Source organism: Alligator mississippiensis, chromosome 6, assembly GCF_030867095.1.
Source record: "Alligator mississippiensis isolate rAllMis1 chromosome 6, rAllMis1, whole genome shotgun sequence".
Lineage (NCBI taxonomy): Eukaryota > Metazoa > Chordata > Crocodylia > Alligatoridae > Alligator > Alligator mississippiensis.
In genome coordinates, this window is record NC_081829.1 from 83,835,873 (window position 1) to 83,857,877 (window position 22,005).

Consider the following 22,005-nt stretch of genomic DNA (forward strand, 5'->3'; position numbering starts at 1 on the left):
ACCAGTGGACTTAGTTTAAAGCCCGGTCAGCAAGTATCCCATCCAATTTTTATTAAAAAAAATTGAATGGCTGTGCCATAGACAATTACACAGTCATGTGGGTGGCAAATTGACTTAAGGGTCATACCCAGAGAGTGGTGATGGACGGGTCGGTATCAACCAGGAAAGATGTGGGCAGTGAGGTCCCTCAAGGCTCAGTCCTTGTGCTGTTCAATATCTTCATCAGCGACCTGGATGAGGGCGTTGAAAGCATTCTGTCCAAATTCATACATGACACCAAACTATGGGGCAAAGCAAACACACTGATGGGAAGAAACTGAATGTAGGCAGAACTAGACAGGTTAGGGAAGTGGGCAGAGAACAATAGGATGCAGTTCAACAAGCACAAGTGCAAGATGCTGCACCTAGGGAGAGGGAATCACCTGTACACCTATAGGCTGGGGGATGACCTTCTCAGCAGCACAGCAGCAGAAAGAGATCTTGGAGTCATTGTCAGCTCCAAGATGAATATCAGTCATCAGTGTGATGAAGTAATTAGCAGAGCTAACCACACTTTGTCATGCATTAGAAGGTGCATCACAAACAACTCCAGGGAAGTGATGCTCCCCCTCTATGCAGCACTGGTCAGGGTGCAGCTAGAGTACTGCATCCAATTCTGGGTGCTGCAATTCAAGAAGGATGTGGACAACCAGAGGAGGGCCTGCAAGGAATGTCTTATGAGGTTAGAGGCCTGCAGGGAATGCCTTATGGGGAAGGCTGAGGGACCTGGACCTTTTCAGCCTCTGCCAGACAAGGCTGAGGGGGGATCTTGTGGCAGTATATAAATTCACTGGGTGGGGGGGAAGGGAAATAGAAGATGCTCTGTTTACCAGAGCACTCCTTGAAATAACCAGAAACAATGGCCACAAGCTGATAGAGAGTAGATTTAGGTTGAACATCAGAAAGAACTTCATGGTTAGGGTCACCAGAATCTGGGATGGGCTTCCAAGAGAGGTGGTGCTCTCCCCTACCTTAGGGGTCCTCAAGAGGAGCCTGGACAAGCACCTGGCTGGGGTCACATGACCCCAGCACTTTTTCCTGCCACTGGCAGGGGGTCAGACTCAATGATCCTTTGAAGTCCCTTCTGACCCTAGAATCTATGAATCTATAGAAGATCACAAGGCATAACACCAGTAGTATATAGGGTACACATCTTGTCAAACTGTAACAACTGATAAGTCCTGCCCACTGACAGGTACCCCACCCCTAGACACGCCCCTGTCCACCATCTTGGCCGTCATCTTGCAAACGGAAGTCCCACCCCTAACCCCTGACCTTTGACACCGGAAACTCCACCCCGAACCCTCCTGGCAGCCATTTGGTAGCCATATTGGCTGCCATGTTGCATCCCAGAACACCCTGTTCCCATCACATGGACTGTGACCTCACCAGACCCAACCCCCAGGCAGCCATGTTGATAGCCATATTGGCTGCCATGTTGCATCCCAGAACACCCTGTTCCCATCACATGGACTGTGACCTCACCAGGCCTAACCCCCCTGGCAGCCATGTTAGTAGCCATCTTGGCCACCATGTTGCATCCCAGAACACCCTGTTCCCAACACATGGCCTGTGTCCTCACCAGGCCCAAACCCCCAGGCAGCCATGGTGGTGGCCATCTTGGCCACCATGTTATGTCCCAGAACACCCTGTCCCCATCACATGGCCGCTGACATCAGAACAGTCGCTCCTTAACCGGGAAAAGCCTCCACCTGAGAATGCCGCTGAGCCAATAGGGGGGCAAGTATACGGGGGTGGGGGTGGGACCTAGGCTGGCAGTCCCTGACCTGCCTCTTGTCTAAATCCTGTTGGGAAAACCCTCCAAACAGGTCGCGTGTTTTCTGAGACCATGCTAATACAGGCAGAAGCAAATATGAATTCTTATGCTTTGGAAGCCTCAAACACTGTTCAGACCTCTCTTGCCAGCACTATGGGTGAGAACTCAGTGGTTGAGACAGATTCCCAGACTCCCAAAACAGATGCGGGGACCGTGGCAGGCCCCCAACAAACCGCATCAGAGCCATAGGCAGAGAGCCTGGGGGTGGCAGACAACCTAAACCCCAAAGACTCTGCTGAGGTAAGTAACCTAGAATTATTTTGGAGGGGGGTGGCTTTCTACGGTAACAGGGTGGGTCTGTGTTAACTCTTTCGGCTCTTTGCAGGTATGTGATGTCTTGATGGAGAACTTTCTAGGCCTTCGATACGGTATCCCACCCCATACTGGTGAACAAGTTAAGAGGCTGTGACTTGGATGACTACACAGTCTGGTGGGTAGCGAATTGGCTAGGAGGTCGCACCCAGAGAGTCGTGGTGGATGGGTCAGTATCAACCTGGAAAGGTGTGGGCAGTGGGGTCCCGCAGGCCTCGGTCCTTGGACCGATTCTCTTCAATATCTTCATCAGTGACTTGGACGAGGGAGTGAAGTGTACTCTGTCCAAGTTTGCGGATGACACAAAGCTGTGGGGAGAAGTGGACACACCGGAGGGCAGGGAACAGCTGCAAGCAGACCTGGACAGGTTGGACAAGTGGGCAGAAAACTACAGAATGCAGTTCAACAAGGAGAAATGCAAAGTGCTGCACCTAAGGAGGAAAAATGTCCAGCACACCTACAGCCTAGGGAATGACCTGCTGGGTGGCACGGAAGCGGAGAGGGATCTTGGAGTCCTAGTGGACTCCGAGATGAACATGAGTCAGCAGTGTGACAAAGCCATCAGAAAAGCCAATGGCACTTTATCGTGCATCAGCAGATGCATGACGAATAGATCCAAAGAGGTGATACTTCCCCTCTATCGGGCACTGATCAGACCGCAGTTGGAGTACTGAGTGCAATTCTGGACACCGCACTTCAAGAGGGATGCGGATAACCTGGAGAGGGTCCAGAGAAGGGCCACTCGTATGGTTAAGGGCCTGCAGACCAAGCCCTATGAGGAGAAACTAGAGAACCTGGCCTTTTCAGCCTCCGCAAGAGAAGGTTGAGAGGCGACCTTGTGACTGCCTATAAGTTCATCATGGGGGCACAGAAGAGTATTGGTGAGTATTTATTCACCAAGGTACCCCCGGGGGTTACAAGAAATAATGGCCACAAGCTAGCAGAGAGCAAATTTAGATTGGACATTAGGAAGAACTTCTTCACAGTTAGAGTGGCCAAGGTCTGGAACGGGCTCCCAAGGGAGGTGGTGCTCTCCCTGACCCTGGGGGTCTTCAAGAGGAGGTTAGATAGTCATCTAGCTGGGGTCATCTAGACCCAGCACTCTTTCCTGCCTATGCAGGGGGTCGGACTCGATGATCTATTGAGGTCCCTTCCGACCCTAACATCTATGAATCTATGAATATGAATCTATGAACTTTCAAAATGTAAGCATTGGTGGACCTATGAGAATAAAGGTCTTGTGTGTGAACTGGTTTTGTTCATGTCTAAAAGAGAGGGGTTCAAGACATGACTGAATAACCCTGTATGTGCTGCTTTTCACTAATAAATCTTGTTTTGCCACTATTTAAATTTGTTGTCTGGCCTTTAAATCCTCCATAAGTGTGTTGGTGAGGTGGGTACCATGGCTACCAGTCATTTCTCCAGGGGGGTCTCTGTTAAAGAAAATTTATTACACACCAGGGGCAGCAGGTAGTTTTGGTGGGGTGAACTCGCTTTTTGAAGCAGCCAAAAGTCAGAATAAGAATCTGAATAGAAGACAGGTAACCGCCTGGCTTTCAGATCAGGATCCTTACAGCCTACACAAGCCAGCAAGAAGACATTTTAGAAGAAACAAGTCTGTTGTTTCAGATGTGGATGCACAATGGCAGGCAGATCTGGTGGATATGCAACAGTTCTCCAAACACAACGGTAGTTTTAAGTACATCTTAACAGTGTTAGACATATTATCCAAGCATGCCTGGGCCTTGAGTCTAAAAGACAAATCAGCGGGTGAAATATCCAAGGCCTTTAAAAGCATTTTCTCAACGGGTCGCGTACCTGAAAACTGCAGACTGACCGGGGCAAAGAATTTTTAAATAAGCCTTTAAGCAAACTGCTAAAAGAGTATAATGTCCACCATTTTGTTACAAATAATGAAGTGAAAACAGCAGTTGTAGAAAGGTTTACTAGAACGTTAAAATCAAAGATATGGAGGTATTTTACAGCCCACAACACCTTTCACTATATTGATGTGTTACCAGTGTTTCTAAAGAGCTATAACCACAGCTTTCACAGAACTATCCAGGTCAGACCTGTTGATGTGAACTCATCAAAGTCTTCCCACGTGTGGAAAACAGTGTATGGAAACTACTTTAAAACAAAACCAGCAACACTCCTGTTCAGAAAAAGAGACCACGTCAGGGTGTCGAGAACCAAGGGGAGATTTGAAAAAGGTTATGAACAAACATTCACCGATGAAATTTTCATAGTGGATGAAGTCATTAAGCGAGCGCAGACCCCCCTCTACCGCCTAAAAGTTTACAAAGACGAGCCAATCGAGGGTTCTTTTTATCCTGAAGAATTACAGAAAGTGAGCCCAAAACAGGACAAAGTTTACAGGATTGAAAAAGTCCTAGCAGAGAAAGGAAAGGGGAGAAAGAAACAGTTACTTGTGAAATGGTTAGGGTGGCCAGCTAAATTTAATAGCTGGGTAGAAGCCTCCCAAGCCTGCAACATTTAGACAAGGCATTACTGCTGCTGAAAGAGCAAGGTGAGCAATGGTGGTTTTTACATCACTTTACCCAGTAATGCCTGCGCCAAGGTTTTCCCACAGAACACCAGCTCGAACTTTACCATACAGCTGCTTAAACCTCTGGATCTTTTGGGGAAATGGGAGGTAGGGTTAGGAAAAATACAATACCCACACAGCTGAAACAACATCAACGAAGACACCCCTTTTGAAATCTTTTCTGAAGCTAAAAAATGGGGGTATGTCCTGCGCCGTGGGTATTATTCATCCATCACAGAGTTGTTGGATCTTATGAATGATATCATTGCCAGTCACTCTACCCCGCCTGAATTAGTTACTTTCTATGATCAGGTGAGCAGAAAAATTAGACTGAAAGCCAGCGATAACTCTTATGGTTTTTCTACTGGTGGTGAACTATCCTATATTTTGGGGTTACTACCCGGATCCACTGTTAAAAGAACCCCCTTTACAGTTGATATTACTGGAGGATTCAATTCATTGTACCTCTACACAGACATTGTTGAACATCAGCTTGTCGGGGACTTTTCGGTTCCCTTGCTACGCTGTGTACCTACCCGTGGAAAAAACAATGAATTTGTCACTATCGCATATGACAAGCCGCACTATGTCCCCGTGAGTCAACACCACATTGACACAATCAGCATTGAAATAAAGACAGATCAGAATAGACACGTCTCATTTCATTTTGGCAAGGTGATCGTTAAGCTCCACCTGCGTCCCCGAAGGACTCTGGTGTTTTGAAATAAGAAAAAACACAATGGTGGTAGTAAAAAATTATGGGGATCCATCCTTGTACAGAAATTATTACAAAACTCAAGCTGGGTATGGTCTCCCCGGTTATCAGGGGATGCCCATGATGTATGGTGTGGGGGGCATATTCTGCAGTCTGTTTAGAAAAGCCATCCCTCTTTTGAAAAGGGGCCCGGAGATTATTAAACCGCATGTTAAGAGCGCCGCTCAAAACATAGCCCAGGATGTGGTTGGCCACGTCTTCCAAGCTGTTCTAGATAAGGTGGGCCGGTCAACAAATCATAGGAAAGTAAGACTGCAAGGGACCTTACCTTCCAGGGGGCTGAAAGGTCAATGGGACAAGCCCCCTGCTCAAGGCAGTGTCATCACTTACTAAACTATCCCAGACAAATGTCTGTTCAACTTGATATTGGAAGCTTCTAGGGATGGATATTCTATACCTTCTCCAGTGCTTGGCCAGCCTCAGTCAGAAAGTTCTTTTTAATCTCCAACCTAAATTTCCTCCGCTTCAGCTTGAGGCCACTGCTTCTAGTCCTATCCCCTATGGCCAGAGAGAAAAGCACATCTCCATCCTCTCTGTACTCATATTTTAGGTACTTGAAGATTGTTATCAAATACTCCCTCAGTCTTCTCTTCTCCAAATGAAATAGCACTAACTCTTTTAGCCTTTCCTTGTAAGTCAGACTGCCACTACCCCTAATCATTTTTGTTGCTGTGCCCTGGACTCTTTCCAATCTATCTACCTCCTTCTTGAAGTGTGGGGCCCAAAACTGGACAAAGTAAAGTAGGAGAGGGCTCATTAGTACTGAATACAGTGGAAGAATCACTTCCCTTGATTTACATATGACACTTCTTGGAGTAAAGCCAGTACAGGAAACCCTTACTATTCACGGGTTCAGCATTCACAGTTTCAAATATTCACGAATGCCAAACTTGCATCTTAAATACACTTAAAGGAACTCCTCAGGAGCTCTGTGCTTGCCGCCACTGGGTTCCTGCCACTGCCACTGGGCTCCTGCTGCTGACACCGGGCTCCTGCCACCACTGCCACGCTCCCAACATTGCCAGAGCAGCCATGCCCCCGCCCCTCCAGCTGCAAGGGGCACAGTGTTCATGAATGCAGATGGCGTTCATGAATGCAGTGCCTTATTCATGGATTTCACCATTCATGGGGGATACAAGAACGTATCCCCCACAAATGGCAAGGCTCTCCTATATATTATTTTGCAACAGGAACATACCATTGGCCCACATTCAGATTATGGTCTACTGGCCTACATTCAGTTTATGGTCTACTGTATTCTTCTTTGCAGTACTGCAGCTTGGCCAGTCAAAGTTATCTCCCATTCTGTATTTGTGCTTCAATTATTCCAGCCCAAGTGCATTGGTTGAATTTCATTAGATTGATTGTGGAACATTTTCCAGTCTATCCAGATTATTTTGGGATCCTAGCCCTACCCCCCAGAGTTTCTGCAACTCTACCTATGTTGGTGTCATCCACAAATTTTCCAAGTGTGCACTCAATCCCATCATTCAAATAATTAATAAAGACATTTAACAATACCAGATCCAGGACAAATCACTGGGGAATCCCACTTGACACCTCCTTCCGACTGTACATGGATTCATTGAGGACTACTCATTAAGCAAGATCATAGAATCATAAAAAATTCGGGTTGGAAAGGACCTGAGGAAGTCATCTAGTCCAATACCCTGCTCAAAGCAGGACTATCACCAACTAGAACATTACAGCCAAGGCTTTATTGAAGCAGGCCTTAAAAGCCTCCAAGGATGGAGTTTCCACAACCTCTCTAGGTAACCCGTTCTAGTGCTTCATCACCCTCCTAGTGAGAAAGTTTTTCCTAATATCCAAACTAAAATGTCCTTGCTGCAACTTGAGTCCATTGCTCCTTTTCCTATCATCTGCCACCACTGAGAACAGTCTAGTTCCATCTTCTTTGTAACCACTCTTCAGGTAGTTAAAGGCTACTATCAAATCCCCCCTCAGTCTTCTCTTCTCCAAACTAAATAATGCCAGTTCCCTCAGCCTCTTGCCATAAGTCATGTACCACAGTTCCCAAACCATTTTCAGTGCCCTTTGCTGGACTTTCTCCAACTTTCCACATCCTATCTGTAGTGGGGGACCCAAAATTGGACACAAGACTCCAGATGTGGCCTTACCAGTGCCAAATAGAGGGAAATAATTACTTCCTTCAATCTGCTGGCAACACTCCTACCAATGCAGCCCAGTATGCTGTTAGCCTTCCTGGCAACATGGGCTCACTGTTGACTCATACCCAGCTTACTATCCATTGTTTAACCCCAGGTCCATCTCTGCAGAGCTGCTGCTTAGCCGGTCTGTCCCCAGCCTGTAACGATGCATGGGATTGTTCCGTCGTAAGTACAGGACTTTGCACTTGTCCTTGTTGAACCTCATGAGATTTCTTTGGCCCAATCCTCCAGTTTGTCTAGGTCACTCTGAATCCTAACCCTACCCTCCAGCATATCTACTATACCCCTCCCACTCCCCAGCTTGGTGCAATCCATCCTATCTTCCATATTGTTAATATAGATATTGAACAAAACTGGCTCCAGAACCAACCCCTGGGGCACTCCACTTGATACCGGCTGCCAACTACACCTTGAGCCATTGATCACTACCCATTGAGCCTAACGATGCAGCCAGCTTTCTTTCTACCTTACAGTCCATTCATCCAACCCATACTTCCTTAGATTGCTTGCAAGAATGCTGTGGGAGACTGTATCAAAAGCCTTGTCAAAGTCAAGGTATATTGCATCCACTGCTTTCCCCACATTCACAGTGCCAGTCATCTCATCATAAAAGGCAATCAGGTTGGTCAGGTATGACTTGTCCCTGGTGAATCCATGCTGACTATTCATGATCACTGTCTTCTCCTCCAAGTGCTTAGAAATGAATTCCTTGAGGACCTGCTTCATGATGTTTCTAGGGACTGAGATGAGGTGGACTGATCTGTAGTTCCCTGGATCCTTCTTCTTCCCTTTCTTAAAGATAGGTATAATATTTGCCTTTTTCCAACTGTCTGTGACTTCCCTCAATCACTATCAGTTTTCAAAGATGATTGAACCAGTTATGTATCCACCTTACAGTATTTTCATCTAGTTTGTATTTCCTTAACTCTGTGGTTTTCAAGCTCCCTGGAGTCACAGAACCTATTCATATCACTTCTCCTGCCATGGTACCCCTGTCCCTGGCTCTGTGGGCCATATAAACTGATGCAGAGACAGGTGATGTGGTCTAGCAATAGTGGTGCACTGTCTCCAAGCCTGCTCTACCATGACCCCCAACCTTCCTACCAAACCCCTGATGTCCTATTGCAGAACCCCAAGGTTATGCAGAACACAGTTTGAAAATGACTGCCTTATCTTGTTAATGATAAGATCTTGTAATGCATCACAAGCAGGGCCGAGGAGGTGATCCTCCCCCTCTATGCGACACTGGTCAGGCCGCAGTTGGAGTACTGTGTCCAGTTCTGGGAGCCGCACTTCAGGAGGGATGTGGACAGCATTGAGAGGGTCCAAAGGAGGGCCACTCACATGATCTGGAGACAGCAGGGAAGACCCTATGAGGAGAGGCTATGGGACCTTAACCTGTTCAGCCTTCACAAGAGAAGGCTGAGGGGGGACCTCATGGCCATCTATAAACTTACTAGGGGGGACCAGAGGGGTTTGGGAGAGACCTTGTTTCCCCGAGCACCTCCTGGAGTAACACGGAATAATGGCCATAAGTTGCTAGAGAGTAGGTTTACACTAGACATTAGAAGGCACAACTTCACAGTCAGGATGGCTAAGATCTGGAACCAACTTCCAAGGGAAGTGGTGATAGCTCCTACCCTGGGGGTCTTTAAGAGAAGGCTCAATGTCTACCTGGCTGGGGTCATTTGAGCCTAATTTCCTCTCCTGCTCAGGGCAGGGGGTCAGACTAGAAGATCTACAAGGTCCCTTCCGACCCTACATCTATGAATCTATGAGAATGTTGGAGACAATGACAAAAACCTAGCTTAAAGTCAAGGTATATCACATTGTCTGCTCTCACCAAATCCACAGAGCCTGGCGCTTGATCATAGAAGGAAATAGGTTGGTCAGGAATTACTTGTTTTTGATAAATGCATATGTTGGATGTATCTGATCACCTTGTTCTCCTCTAGGTGCCTCACAATAGATTCCTTGAGGATTGCGTCAATGATTTTACAGGTATCAAGGTCAGAATGACTGTTCTATAATTCCCCAGAGCTTCCTTCTTCCCTATCTTAAACATGGGCAGTCTATTTGCCCTTTTTCAATCATCTGGGACCCCATCCAACCTCCACAAATTCTCAAAGAGCTTAAAGGACTTACTTCCTTAAAGGATCATAATTTAATCAAGCTAAAAAGGATGGTCATTATCTTACAAGCACTAGTTTTTAGATTATTTTTCTTTAAATTATTTTCTGCATTTAAAAAAATCAGGTTCTAAAGTGGAAAGACTAAATGAAAACAAATACCTTATTGTAGCACCACAAACTTGCTGAGCAGACCTGGGAATACATCTTAAATGTATCCATGACATTCCAAAAAAATAATGTGAAAAGAAGGTAGTACCACTTCCCCTCGACTAGTGACCAGATTTTGTTGGAACTTATTTGTCTGATTGTTGAGGAGAAAGGCACATGGAGCATTATCAGGCTCCCTTACTCTCAAAAATACCTCTTAGCCCTTCCTGTCTCTACATTACAGCTCCATTACTGCCCTCCCATGTAGCACTCAATTCACCAAACACCTCACCTACAGCCAATGTATGGATAGTCTCTACTCAGACTTTTTTCTTAAAACCCTTTTAATCTCTCCTTCATCCTCTCCACTCCACTTGACAGAAAATGAGTTTATTAATGGTTTTAATGACCTTTTCTTCCATAATTTAGGACCTATATTCCATGTTCACTCTGGTTTATCTTTCAGATGCTTTTGATGCTGTTGAGTATCTGTAGACTCTCTTGACATGTTACTTTCTCAAGGCTTTTGAAATTCTTTCATCTTTTGATTTTCCATTGTGTGTTTGTCTGTACTTCCAGCTTTTTTTTCCAATGACAGCTCCCCCTGCTATCTGCAGTGGAATAACACAAGGCAAAGGTAGTGTTTCGTAATCTAGTTGGGTTTGCTACATTATGTCCAGTATGTCCAGTATGGGAATGATCAATTCCTGCCAAAGAAATAACCAGTTTTAAATGACAGCTGTTATGAAATAACAGGATGTGCAAAGTCAACACCAAAGGCATAGCCTGTACTTCATGGCCAGCATTGTACCACCTGATATCAGAAGAAAGGTAGTGAGCCAAAAAGATCATAGCAGATGGAAAACCCCAAGCATTCACTCTATGGTCACACAGAAGTAACCAAATAGCTTAAAGTGCAAAAGAGTTTATGACCAGTGTTGTACCTTTGGACATGACAGCTGACAGGGCACAACTGAGGTTATGGAAGGAAAGATTACATGTTCTGAAATGGACCTGGAAACCCAGGAGGACCTCTCAAGAGAGGTGGATCTAGATTGGTCAATATGGCAATGCCTGAATCGCCTGTGCGCACACACTGGAAGATCAAAAATAAATATAATCAAATGGGGCCACTCTAATGACACTAATATATATGAATGTGGTGAAATGAAGACCATGGTACACGTGCTTATTTGCTGACTCCTTGGTGAGACCTGTGCAAATGAGGACCTCGCTGCAGCAATGGAAAGAGCCATCATTTGTGCATGATTCTGGAAAAACAACAAGTTTAACAAGGGCATGAATAGAAAAATAAGAGTCCACTGGTAACATGTTAAGTGCTCATCACCCCCACATTTGGGATGATCCAACCCATCTCAGAGTTATTTTGTCACCAATTCTGAGATGCGGCCATAGACTCTACAGCTGGTAAGTCTGTTGTGGAGGGCAGAGGGGGGAGGGAAGGGGCATGGGCGGGGCAGATCAATGCCTCCACAGTGAGGGATGGATTGTGGATGGGGCTGGGACAAGCTGCCCAGCGGGGGCAAGGTGGCAGGGGACTTGGAGAGAGGGGCTCTTGCCACTGCATGCCACTGGTCTGGGAGCTGCTCCTCTGGTGGCTCCTCCGGTGGCTCTCACTGCCAGTCCGGGAGGGCATTGGAGTGCATGTATGCTCCCAGATCTGCATGGGGTAGGCTGGGCTGGTTTGTGCTCTAGAGGGGGAGGCAGAAGGCACTGGGAGCAGGGGCTGTGCCCTCCTGCCACTCACCCAGCCGGGGCAGGGAGGTACAGGATGGTGCTGTTGCATTGCTTTGGACAAGCAGTGCACAGTGGCAGAAGCTGCTCAAGCCTCAGCATGTCTCCCAAACAAGCCACAGCTTTGCCCCACCCCACCATGGCTGGGTGAGCAGCAGCAGGGCATGGGGGTGGGCACATGCACCGAGATCGGGGCGGGGATGGTGGCAGGGGCTATAGGGAATTTTAGGGTGGCTGCAGCCCCTGCATATCCCCCACTCCACTGCACTCAGTGGGTCAGGTGGAGCCAGGGCTGTGATCCGGGCAGCAAGCCCCTGCTGCCAGGCTGCGCTCTGCAGGGTGGACAGAGCCCAGGCTGTGGCTGGGCACAGACCTGGCTTCACCCACCCCACAGAGTGTGGCCTGGCTGCGGGTGATGGGCTAGCCTCCCAGAGCACAGCCCTAGTTCCACCCACCCCACAGAGTGCAGCCCAGCAGTGAGGGCTTGCTGCCCAGAGCACAGCCCTGGATCCACTTGTCCCATGGAGCATAGATGGGTGGCAGGTGGCTGACGCTAACCTCCTGGAGTGCATCCTGGCCCATCGCACCCCGCACAGATCCAGGGGAACATGCCCGCTTCCATGCCCTCTCAGACCGGTGGCAAGAGCCACCGGAGAAGCCACCAGAAAAGCAGCTCCTGGACTGGTGGCACACGGTGGCACACAGTGGTGGGAGCCCCCTGCCTGAGTCCCACGTCCCCCCACCCTGGCTGGGAAGCTTGTCTCAGCCCCAGCCCCAATCCCTCCCTCACTGTGGGGGTGTTGATCTCCCTCCCCACCCCTTCCCTCTGCCCTCCACAACAGACCAGCTAAAGGCAGCTGTGTCCAGCATAGTTGAGCACTGCCTGTATAGTCTGTGGCTGAATCTCTGAATCTCTCCAAATCAGTTCAGAGGCTTCTGATTCCATTCAGAGATTCGGCTGCTAAATCGGCCCAAACCTCCTCCAAACTGAGTCAGCTATGAAAGCTTTGCATAGCCCTACTAATTAGTTACCTCTTTGAGTAGATAGTGCAAACCAACAAACCACTCTGAAGAGCTGAGATGTAGGGAAACTGAAACAAACATTCAGTCTTCCAAAAATTACTGAGATCATTAAGGTACACGTGAGAAGACAGGAACTCGGTTTTTAATGCCTCACCTCAGAGATCCATACAAAGTACATTTTTCAGCATTCAATTAATCTACCACAGAAGAGTGAAGAACTCAGTGATTTTACGAATTGTTGATATTTGTACTTTGAAACTTGAAATATTTGAGATTGTGCCTTTGAAAAATGCCAAAGGTATGAGAAACACATGTTAGGAATTATACATGATTTGTATATTTTGAGGCAAAAGCTGTAGTAATGGATACAGTGGCAAAGCTTGTTAGAGAAAAGAAGATCCAAATTATGCTGAATTATTGCATAGGATTATAGGAAGGTAAAATTTTAGTCTATGCTATTAAAATCTGAGCAGTTGTATACAAAATCAGAGGCAAAGAAACATTTGATAAAGGGAATGGGCATATATGACAGCAAGCATGATAACAAATAATCATTAAATGTTGGCATTCACTTTCAGGGGCCACTGAATATCTAGCATACAACACTAAGACAAAGTTGTTGAGGACTGGAAGACAACTGTTTGAACAACAGTAGCCAAGGCAAAATATGGAAACATTCAGTTCTGAGTTGGCTCCATAGTTCAAGTATTAGAATAACACAGAAATAGGGCCAAAAACAGTTTGAACATACTAAATCTTAGAACTCCTAGATATTTTTTCCTTAACAAAGTTAGAAAAAAGGAAAAAAAGCATTATCTAAAATAATACATTCCCTCCATAAGTTAAACATGTGGTATAGAAAATATTAGGCCTGTGCGAAGTGGCTAGTATTTGCTTCAGATTCAGCCGATTTTGGGGGACAGTGATTCAATTCAGTGATTCAAAGCACTGTTCTGATGGGATTCAGCCGAATCAGATTCAGCCGAATCGCTGAATCAGCCAGGCCAGGCCCATCCCCAACCCCTCTCCCAGTCCAGCAATGTCTGCCCCACCCACCCCAGCTCCCGGCAATTGGCAAAAAAAGCCCCGACTCAGCAGGTACTGCCAGGTGGGGGCAATCCCCGCTGCCCCCCACTGCCCTGTGCTGTGTGGGGGGCTCTGCACAAGCCCCCAAACCCTCCTCCCACTCCCCAACCCCCTCATGGGTGCCCCGCACAGACCAGCTCTGGCCCTTTAAAAAAAAACAACCTAAAGAAATCCCAGGACTCACCACTGCTGCCAGCAGGGTGTGATCCCCACTGCCCCCCACCACATGGGGGACTCTGCTTGAGCCCTCAAAGCCCAGAGGCTGCACCAGGAGTGATGAGTCCCAGGGCTATTCTCTGCTTTTTTTTTCTTAAAGAGCCAGAGCCCCAGCAGGCGGGGAAGTCATGGGGGGGGGCCTGGGAAGCAGGGGGGGTTGAGGGGGCTCATGCAGAGCCCCCCATGCACCATGAGGCAGTGGGGATCACCCCCCGCCCAGCAGTACCCGATGAGCACAGGGGATTTTTTTCTAAGTATGGAGCTGGGGCTGGCGGGGGCAATCATGGGGGAACTGGGGAGTGGGCGGGGGTCGAGGGGCTGACAGGGGTTCTCCATGGTCCCCTCCCCCAGCCCTCCCTTTCCCCGCCCCTAATACTTACAGCTCAGAGTCGCTGCAGCTCCCTACTGCAACCACTGGGGACTGTGCAAATCACCAAAGCTCTCCGAATCTTTGCTGAAGATTCAGAGAGCTTTGAATCAATTTGGACCTTTAAATTGGTCCCCTGCTTTAATTCAATTCGGAGGAGATTCAGCCACCAAATCGGGCTGAATCTCCTCCGAATTGAATTACCATCCAAAGCTTTGCACAGCCCTAGAAAATATGTTATCTTATATCTCTTGGAGGTACAGTAATTAATCCTATTCAATGGATAGATTTAAAATTAGTTAAAGCTATTTGTAACAGCTGTTTTCTGCCTTCACCAGAACTCTTCATATACAATTTATTTTGACAAGAAGTGACAGGCAATGTACAAAAAGGTTGCTTCTGCTAGCGAACTGTTCTTTTCACATAACTAGATAAATACTGGGCTCAGAATCACGGGAACCAAGGATTTGCCACTCCTTGGACTTCTCATACTGAATCAATTGCTGCATTTGTATTAGGGCCAGTTTGTGTAATATAGTCTGTAGCAACCACTTTTTAATTATTCCACTCCAAATATTATGCTTTGTCATTAAAAAATAGCCAAAGAAATTCAATTGCAGTTATCAGCCCTATTTTTTTAAATAAGAGAATGATTATTTTCTAATGCACGATATTAGATGTCTACCTAGAGAGGTGTTAGAATCTCCATCCTTGGAAGTTTTTAAGGCCCAGCTAGACAAAGCCTTGTCTGGAATGATATAGTTGGAGACAGTCCTGCTTTGAGCAGGTGGTTGGACTAGATGACCTCCAAACATGCCTTCCAACCCTAATTTTCTATGATTCTGTGATGTTCCAGAGAAGAGCAAAATTGAACTTATTAATGATTCTAGAGAAACTAAAAATCTTAACGATAGAAAATTAATTTGATGACGACTGTGTCAAAAGCATTAATTTTATTATTATGATCATATTTCTTTTTTAAGGGTATACACACTAAGCAAAATCATAACAGATAAACAGTTGGTCACTAATTGATAGAGGACATTGACAATGGGAATTTTTTTCATACCCAAGGCATTACCTATGTATCTATGTTTAGGGTTCTTTTTAATTAAAAATGCTTTGTAAATTTTTTTAGATGATGTACATCTGACCATTTCACCTAACAAGATATTTATTTCTACTAAAATGTATTAACTTAATAAAATGAGACAGGAATTTTAATATTACATAATATACATATCCCATCATATCTATCTAAATATAGATATATATTTATAGATACATATCTATATATAGATATCTCCAGGGGCCCCAGGAGAAGTGGAGGCCTAGGGCTGCAGCAGGGAGCAAAGCAGAGAGAACTGTAAGTGGGTGCAGGGCATGGGGGTTTAGTTCTTGCTGCTACACACACCCTGGGAAGGCTGGAGGGCTGAACCAGGCTCTTCCAGGGGGGCACATGCCCCCGGATCTGCATGCAAGATGAGAGCAGGCTGCCACTGCAGGCTGGGGCCAGTGGCACCACCGGGCTCTTCCTGGCACTTGGCAGCAACACTGAAAAGGAAGGTTGAGGGAGCTATGGTGAATTTTGGGGTGGCAGCAGCCCCCTCCCAGTGTCACTGCCCACCCCGAGCACTGGAGAGAGCCTGGTGCCACCGTTGGCCCCAGCCAGCAGCGGCAGCCTGCTCTCATCCCACATGCAGAACTGGGACTATGCACCCCCTGGGGAGAGACTGGCACAGACCCCCAGCCTGTAGCCCTCCCAGGGTGCACATAGGAGCAAGAGCTGCACCCCCCTGCCCTGCGCGCACTGACAGTTCCCTCTGCTTTGCTCCCTGCCGCAGCCACAGGAATGCCTGACAGGCTGCACCATACCCCTCCTCCTACTCCTTCCCTAGTCCCAGCCTTACTTTCTCCCTCCCTCACCGCCATGGGAATGTATCCCTATTTCTTACATTGTAAACTGGGTTCCCTTTATGCAAATTCAATTTATGCAGTTTTCCGGGAATGCATGTGGGATTTATGCATAATTTTCTTGACCTGCGCACTGGACGAGAGCAGGCTGCTGCTACGGGCTGGGACTGATGGCAGCACTGGGCTCGTCCTGGCACTCGGGGAGGGTAGTGGTGTTGGGAGGGGGGCTGCTGTGTTCCTGGAAAACTATGCATAAATCAAATTCATATAAAGGTAACCCAATTTACAATGTAAGAAACAGGGATACATTCCCACAGCAGTTTGGGAGGGAGGGAGGGAGTAAGGCTGAGACTAGGGAAGGGATGGAGGGAGGGGCGTAGCGCATCCCATTGGCTGCTCCTGGGGCTGCAGCAGGGAGCAAAGCAGAGGGAACCGTAAATAGGTGCGGGTCACGGGGCTGAGGGGGTGCATCTCTTGCTGCTATGTGCACCCCAGGAGGGCTGCAGACTGGGGAGCCACACTGAGCTCTTCTGGGAGCGTGTGCCCCCAGATCTACATGCAGGATGAGAGCAGGCTGCCACTGCGGGCTGGAGCCAGTGGCAGCACCAGGTTCTTCCTGGCACTCAGGGAAGGCAGTGGCATTGGGGGGAGGCAGCTGCCACCTCAAAATTCACTGTAGCCCCCCTTAGCCTTCCCTTCCAGTGCTGCTGCTGAGTGCCAGGAAGAGCCCGGTGCCACCATCATCCCCAGCCTGCAGTGGCAGCCTGCTCTCATCCTGCATGCAGATTCAGGGACATGCACCCTCCAGGAAGAGCCTAGCACAGCACCCCAGCCAACAGCCCTCCCAGGGCGTGCATAGCAGGAAGAACTGCACACCCCATGCCCCACACCCACTTACAGTTCCCTCTGCTTTGCTCTCTGCTGCAGCCCTGGGCTTCCGCTTCTCCCCACTCATCCCAGCCCCTGCTGCAGCTGCTCTGGGAGCAGCCAATACCAGCTGCCTTCAGACTTACCTACTTGGGGCAGAGTGCCTATGCCAATCGTGTAAGAGTGAATTTACCTCACATATAATGAATTTGGGTATAAAAAGGGTCTTCGTGTAAGAGTGAATTTGCATATACAGAACCTGCATAAATCAAGGGAAACCTGCATATAGATATCCCGTAAAAAATTTCAAAATTTTGGAAGTTTTTTTCTCTCAAACTAGAAGGAAAAGTCAAATCCTAAACATTTTTTGTGATATGAAAATGCAGAAAAAAGTTTGATCAGTGAAATTTAAAAAAAAGAAAAACCTCTTACTTCACAAGCAATAATAGATTAAAAATTACCATTTCTGCATTGGATTTTATAGTTTTTTCAGGTCTTTGCAGAAGAGGCAGCACAGAAATTTTGTAGTTTTATAAGCTACTATCATTTGGAATAAAGTACCCAAAATTAATTAAATTCAGAACACTAGCCCTTTGGCCAGTGAAGGCTAACCTTTATGGCAGGCATGCTACAAATTAAGCCTCTTACCCTTCCCAACTGCAATTCTAGTCTCCTTTCCCTGACCAGTCTACTGCTCTGCTTTCTGCTTCCTCCCCTATGCTCTGTGCCTGATCTACTGCTTTGCTTTTTGCTCCCTGTCTGATCTGCTGTGCCTCCCTGATCTGCTACATGCTACAGACATAGGCCGCCTGTGCCTTGTGTGGCACAGATGCCACAGATTGGCCACCCCTGCCCTAGTATATGTATCATTAAAAATGTCCTCCTTTTCTTATATCCATATAAAGATTCATATAAAGAAGATCCAACAGGGCAAAAGATTTACTAGATATGAGGCAATGGTCATGGAGGTTAATGTAGAAGAGGTGCAGAAAGCATAGCTCTAAGAAGAAAACAGCTGGCATTACAATCTGTGTGATTCGCAGGCCCAGCATGTAGAAAATGCTTCCCTTAAAAACAAAGGGAAAAATAAAAGCAACCACTAAATATATACACATTTTGCCCTCCAGAGCAAGTATTTTGATAGTCCCTCCTAGCACTGCTGCTGGCAGTACCTGGTTGGATTCTTGCCATCCTTTATTTCAAGTGCAAGATAAGTGCTACTGCTCATACAAACATTCCCTTCTGATTTCTTTAGAGATGGTAGCAACCTTCTGTCTCAGAAGCAAGATACAATCAAGAGGATCCACAGGTGAAAAGCAAAGAAATAAATAGATTTTGAGGTAACTGAAGCATTATTGGCATTTTGAGTCTCGTTGTTTCCTTAAAACCATAATAACTTCTTCTGTGGCAGACATAAAGCCTGGAAAATTTCAGGCCAAATAATTAACAGTTGTTAAAGTTATAAGCCACTAAAAACAGGGTCTTTTCATGGTATGTGTTAAGCAACCTTAAAGATAGTCCACCCGAATACCAGTAGCAAAGATCCAAATCAGTGCCTACTATGCAAGACTGATGAAAAGGTAAATTCATTGCAAAAGCCTTTTTATTGGGGTCATCAACCTTAACACTAAGGCCTTGCACAAATTCTGTTGGTGATCTGAAAAATTTGTGTGACTTGAAACCAAGCTTCTTAGGCTAGATACTCTGAATTTTATCCACCCTCATTCAAAGCTTCTGTCCCTTCTTACACCATGGCCATGTAACATACAAACGACAGCTCCTGCAATACAGTGATGCGTTGCTATCTTCTCTGTATTTCAATCATAAACAACTGCTGCCTCCCAAGACTAGGGGGGCACAATTTGTGGGTGGCAGTGTCAATGGCATCAGTGGCAGGGTGGCAAGCAACGGCAGCAGCGGCAGTGGGGTGGCAATTGGTGACTGCCTGCAGAAGCCATCGGCGATGGTGGGGGGCGGGGGGCAGGAGTTGCGATCAGCGATTGGCAATCGGTGTCCACCCACAGAAGTCAGTGGCAGCAGCAGTAGGGAGGATGGCGGCGAGTGGTGACTGCTTGCAGAAGCCAGCGTTGGCAGCGGCCAATCTCAGGGTGGGCATGTGCCCCCCTCCACCCTGCCCCCTGTACCCACCCTACAAGTCACCTATGATTCAAACAACAGAACTGCTCAGGAAACTGATGATGTGGCATAGACTGTTGCTACTGATGAGTCCCGCCAAGCCAAATTAGACTTCTCACCTCATTCCCAGCAAAGTCCAAACAAGCAGTATTCTCATAGAGAATTAGTAGGCTCTTATGGTAAGAAGAAGTGGTATTTGTATGGCCCAGTAGTTCTCAACCTTTTTAAATCAAAAGGAGCCTTCACTAGACTCAAGGCACTCTTCAAAAAATGTCAGCTCTTGAGAGAGATTTGTTTCTTAATAGAGAGATTTTTCTGTTGCAAAGAGCTCAGAAAGACCAGAATAGGATGAAATGTTTTTTGACACTATGGATTCCTACTTGAAATCTCTGTGTTTATCATGTAAGTCATGTCTACGTGTTTGCACACCTAACACTGCAAATATTGCATGGCACCTGGCTCCCCCTTTTAAAGGCTCCCATGGCACCTCAGAGTGCTGTGGTACCCTGATGCAGAATCGCTGACATACCCTGCTACCATTTCTATACCTATGAGCTCCCACCTGTGCCAGGCAGAGGGTGGGGAATATATGGCTGAAATATATTTGCAAAAATATATTGGAAAACAAATGCAATGAACTGATGGGGGCTACAAATGTTGATAGTGTGTTGTTAAGATTGCTCTAGTGTCCAGCAAAAATCTCACACAAGTGCAAAGGTGTGCAAGTCAAAGGAGCTTATTCCAGTCTTTTTAAAGGTATTGGTAAAATCACACGTGGAACATGCTCACCTGTTCTAACCAAATTTTCTGCTGTTCTATGTACTAGTATGATGGAAACAATGAAGATGAAAATAAAAAGAGAGACTGTAGCTGAGGGAAGGTAATAATAGAAAAATGCAAAGGAAATTATTTGCAGCTTATTTTTAGAAAGGAAATGACTAATAGAAGACCTCATTCAAGAATAGTAAATTCTGTAGGGAAGAGAAAAAATAGAAGCCAATGGAATATTTAAACCTGTGTCAACTGCAGCACAAGAAATAGGCAGACCAAACTAATACTAATAAGCACTCTGACCCAAGGGCATCTAAGTGCCTATTCTTTACATAGCTAAGAAGTTGTGATGAGAAATCCATTACTGAGCATTAGGACGTGGGAACCATAAAGAAATGCAGCTTAAGAAGTGCCCTTGAAACTAGGCACCATTAGGAAAAAATGATAGAGGGGAAAAGGTTAGCATGGAAAATTGCAGGATCTTTTCAAGTGGAAGAAACGTTACAGCATGTCTAGTGTCTGTGACACAAATTTATTAGGTCTTGGACCCAAGCCAAGTAATGGATATTTTTCTACCTTTGCCAATACTGTCACAACCCTGACTTCACCCCCAAACCACTGCTCAGCTATGCTCAGATGCACCATTAGTGGAGAGTTAGTAGGCTTTCTTGGTAAGAATAAGTGGAATTTCCACAGCCTGTCACTATGTCCATAGGTATTAGCCCTCATCTGTGCCAGGCAGGGGTGGGAACATATGGAGAATTTATAGTTTAGTGACACCATTTTCCTTCTCACCCTATCACTTGATTCTCACGCATGGATCTCACACTTCTGTTGTGTGCACATCTTCTGAAAGACTTTACTACTACTTCTCTTTTGCTTCATTTACTTACGATTCCATCTACTCCCCACAATGCAATGCATCTCTAGAAGAAAGCAACCAGCATCCAGAATTAATATCAGCTACTATTTTAGCTTATTAACACACATCCAAAGAGTGAATCAGTTGTTACCACCCCGTCTTCTGTGTCCATTATTCTCCCTTCATTCTTGTATTTTGCCAGTAGATTATAGATACTTCATAAATGAGACTATGTTTTTCTTTGGTGGTGTTTTAGAAAGCAGGTGCCACTAAAGACTGGTTGAAAAAACTCTACCTGAACTTTTTTTCAACAGACATGTTGGTTTTTAACCAAAAATATCTTTCTGAAAAGTTTCTGTTTTCTGTGGAAACTGTCAACTCTTGTTAAAAAAAAATGAAACCCAAACTGAAAAATGCTCTCTGAAAATAAAATATTTTGTCTGAAATGACTGCAGTGGGACTTCATGGCAATTGTGGTTCCAGTACCTCATGCTCATGCCTATGGAGCAGGTTCCTTACCCAGACTAGTGCAACATGAACTTGATATCATGATGCATCTTGGCACTCAATGGGTGTATCTACACGAGACTCTACATTACCATAGCAATGAGCTGTAGCAATGTAACTCATGGCAACATAGCATTGGTGGGCATGAACCATGATACTGATGCTACTGCGCAGTAGTGTCAAAAACAACCTGGGTGGTGCCAGGACTTAAGCAAGTACTAAATGACTGCGGAGTAATAACTGCTCACTCTAGTGCACGTGTGGATGCATCCAGCAAGTATAATATTCTGGCCAGGAAGCTTAGCCCACAGAGAAGGGGATGGATGCTGTTATGGCATGAAGTACCTGAACTTTAACTCCAATGAGGCAACACTGGTCATTTCTATTTTGTTGGTTTTAGAAAACATGAGGTGCAAAAATTCAAGACGTATGCAGCTGGTCTTCAGCTAATCAAAATTGGTGACATTTATCATGAACAATGTCAATTCATTGGTGACTGGTTTTCACATATCTAGGGCTTTC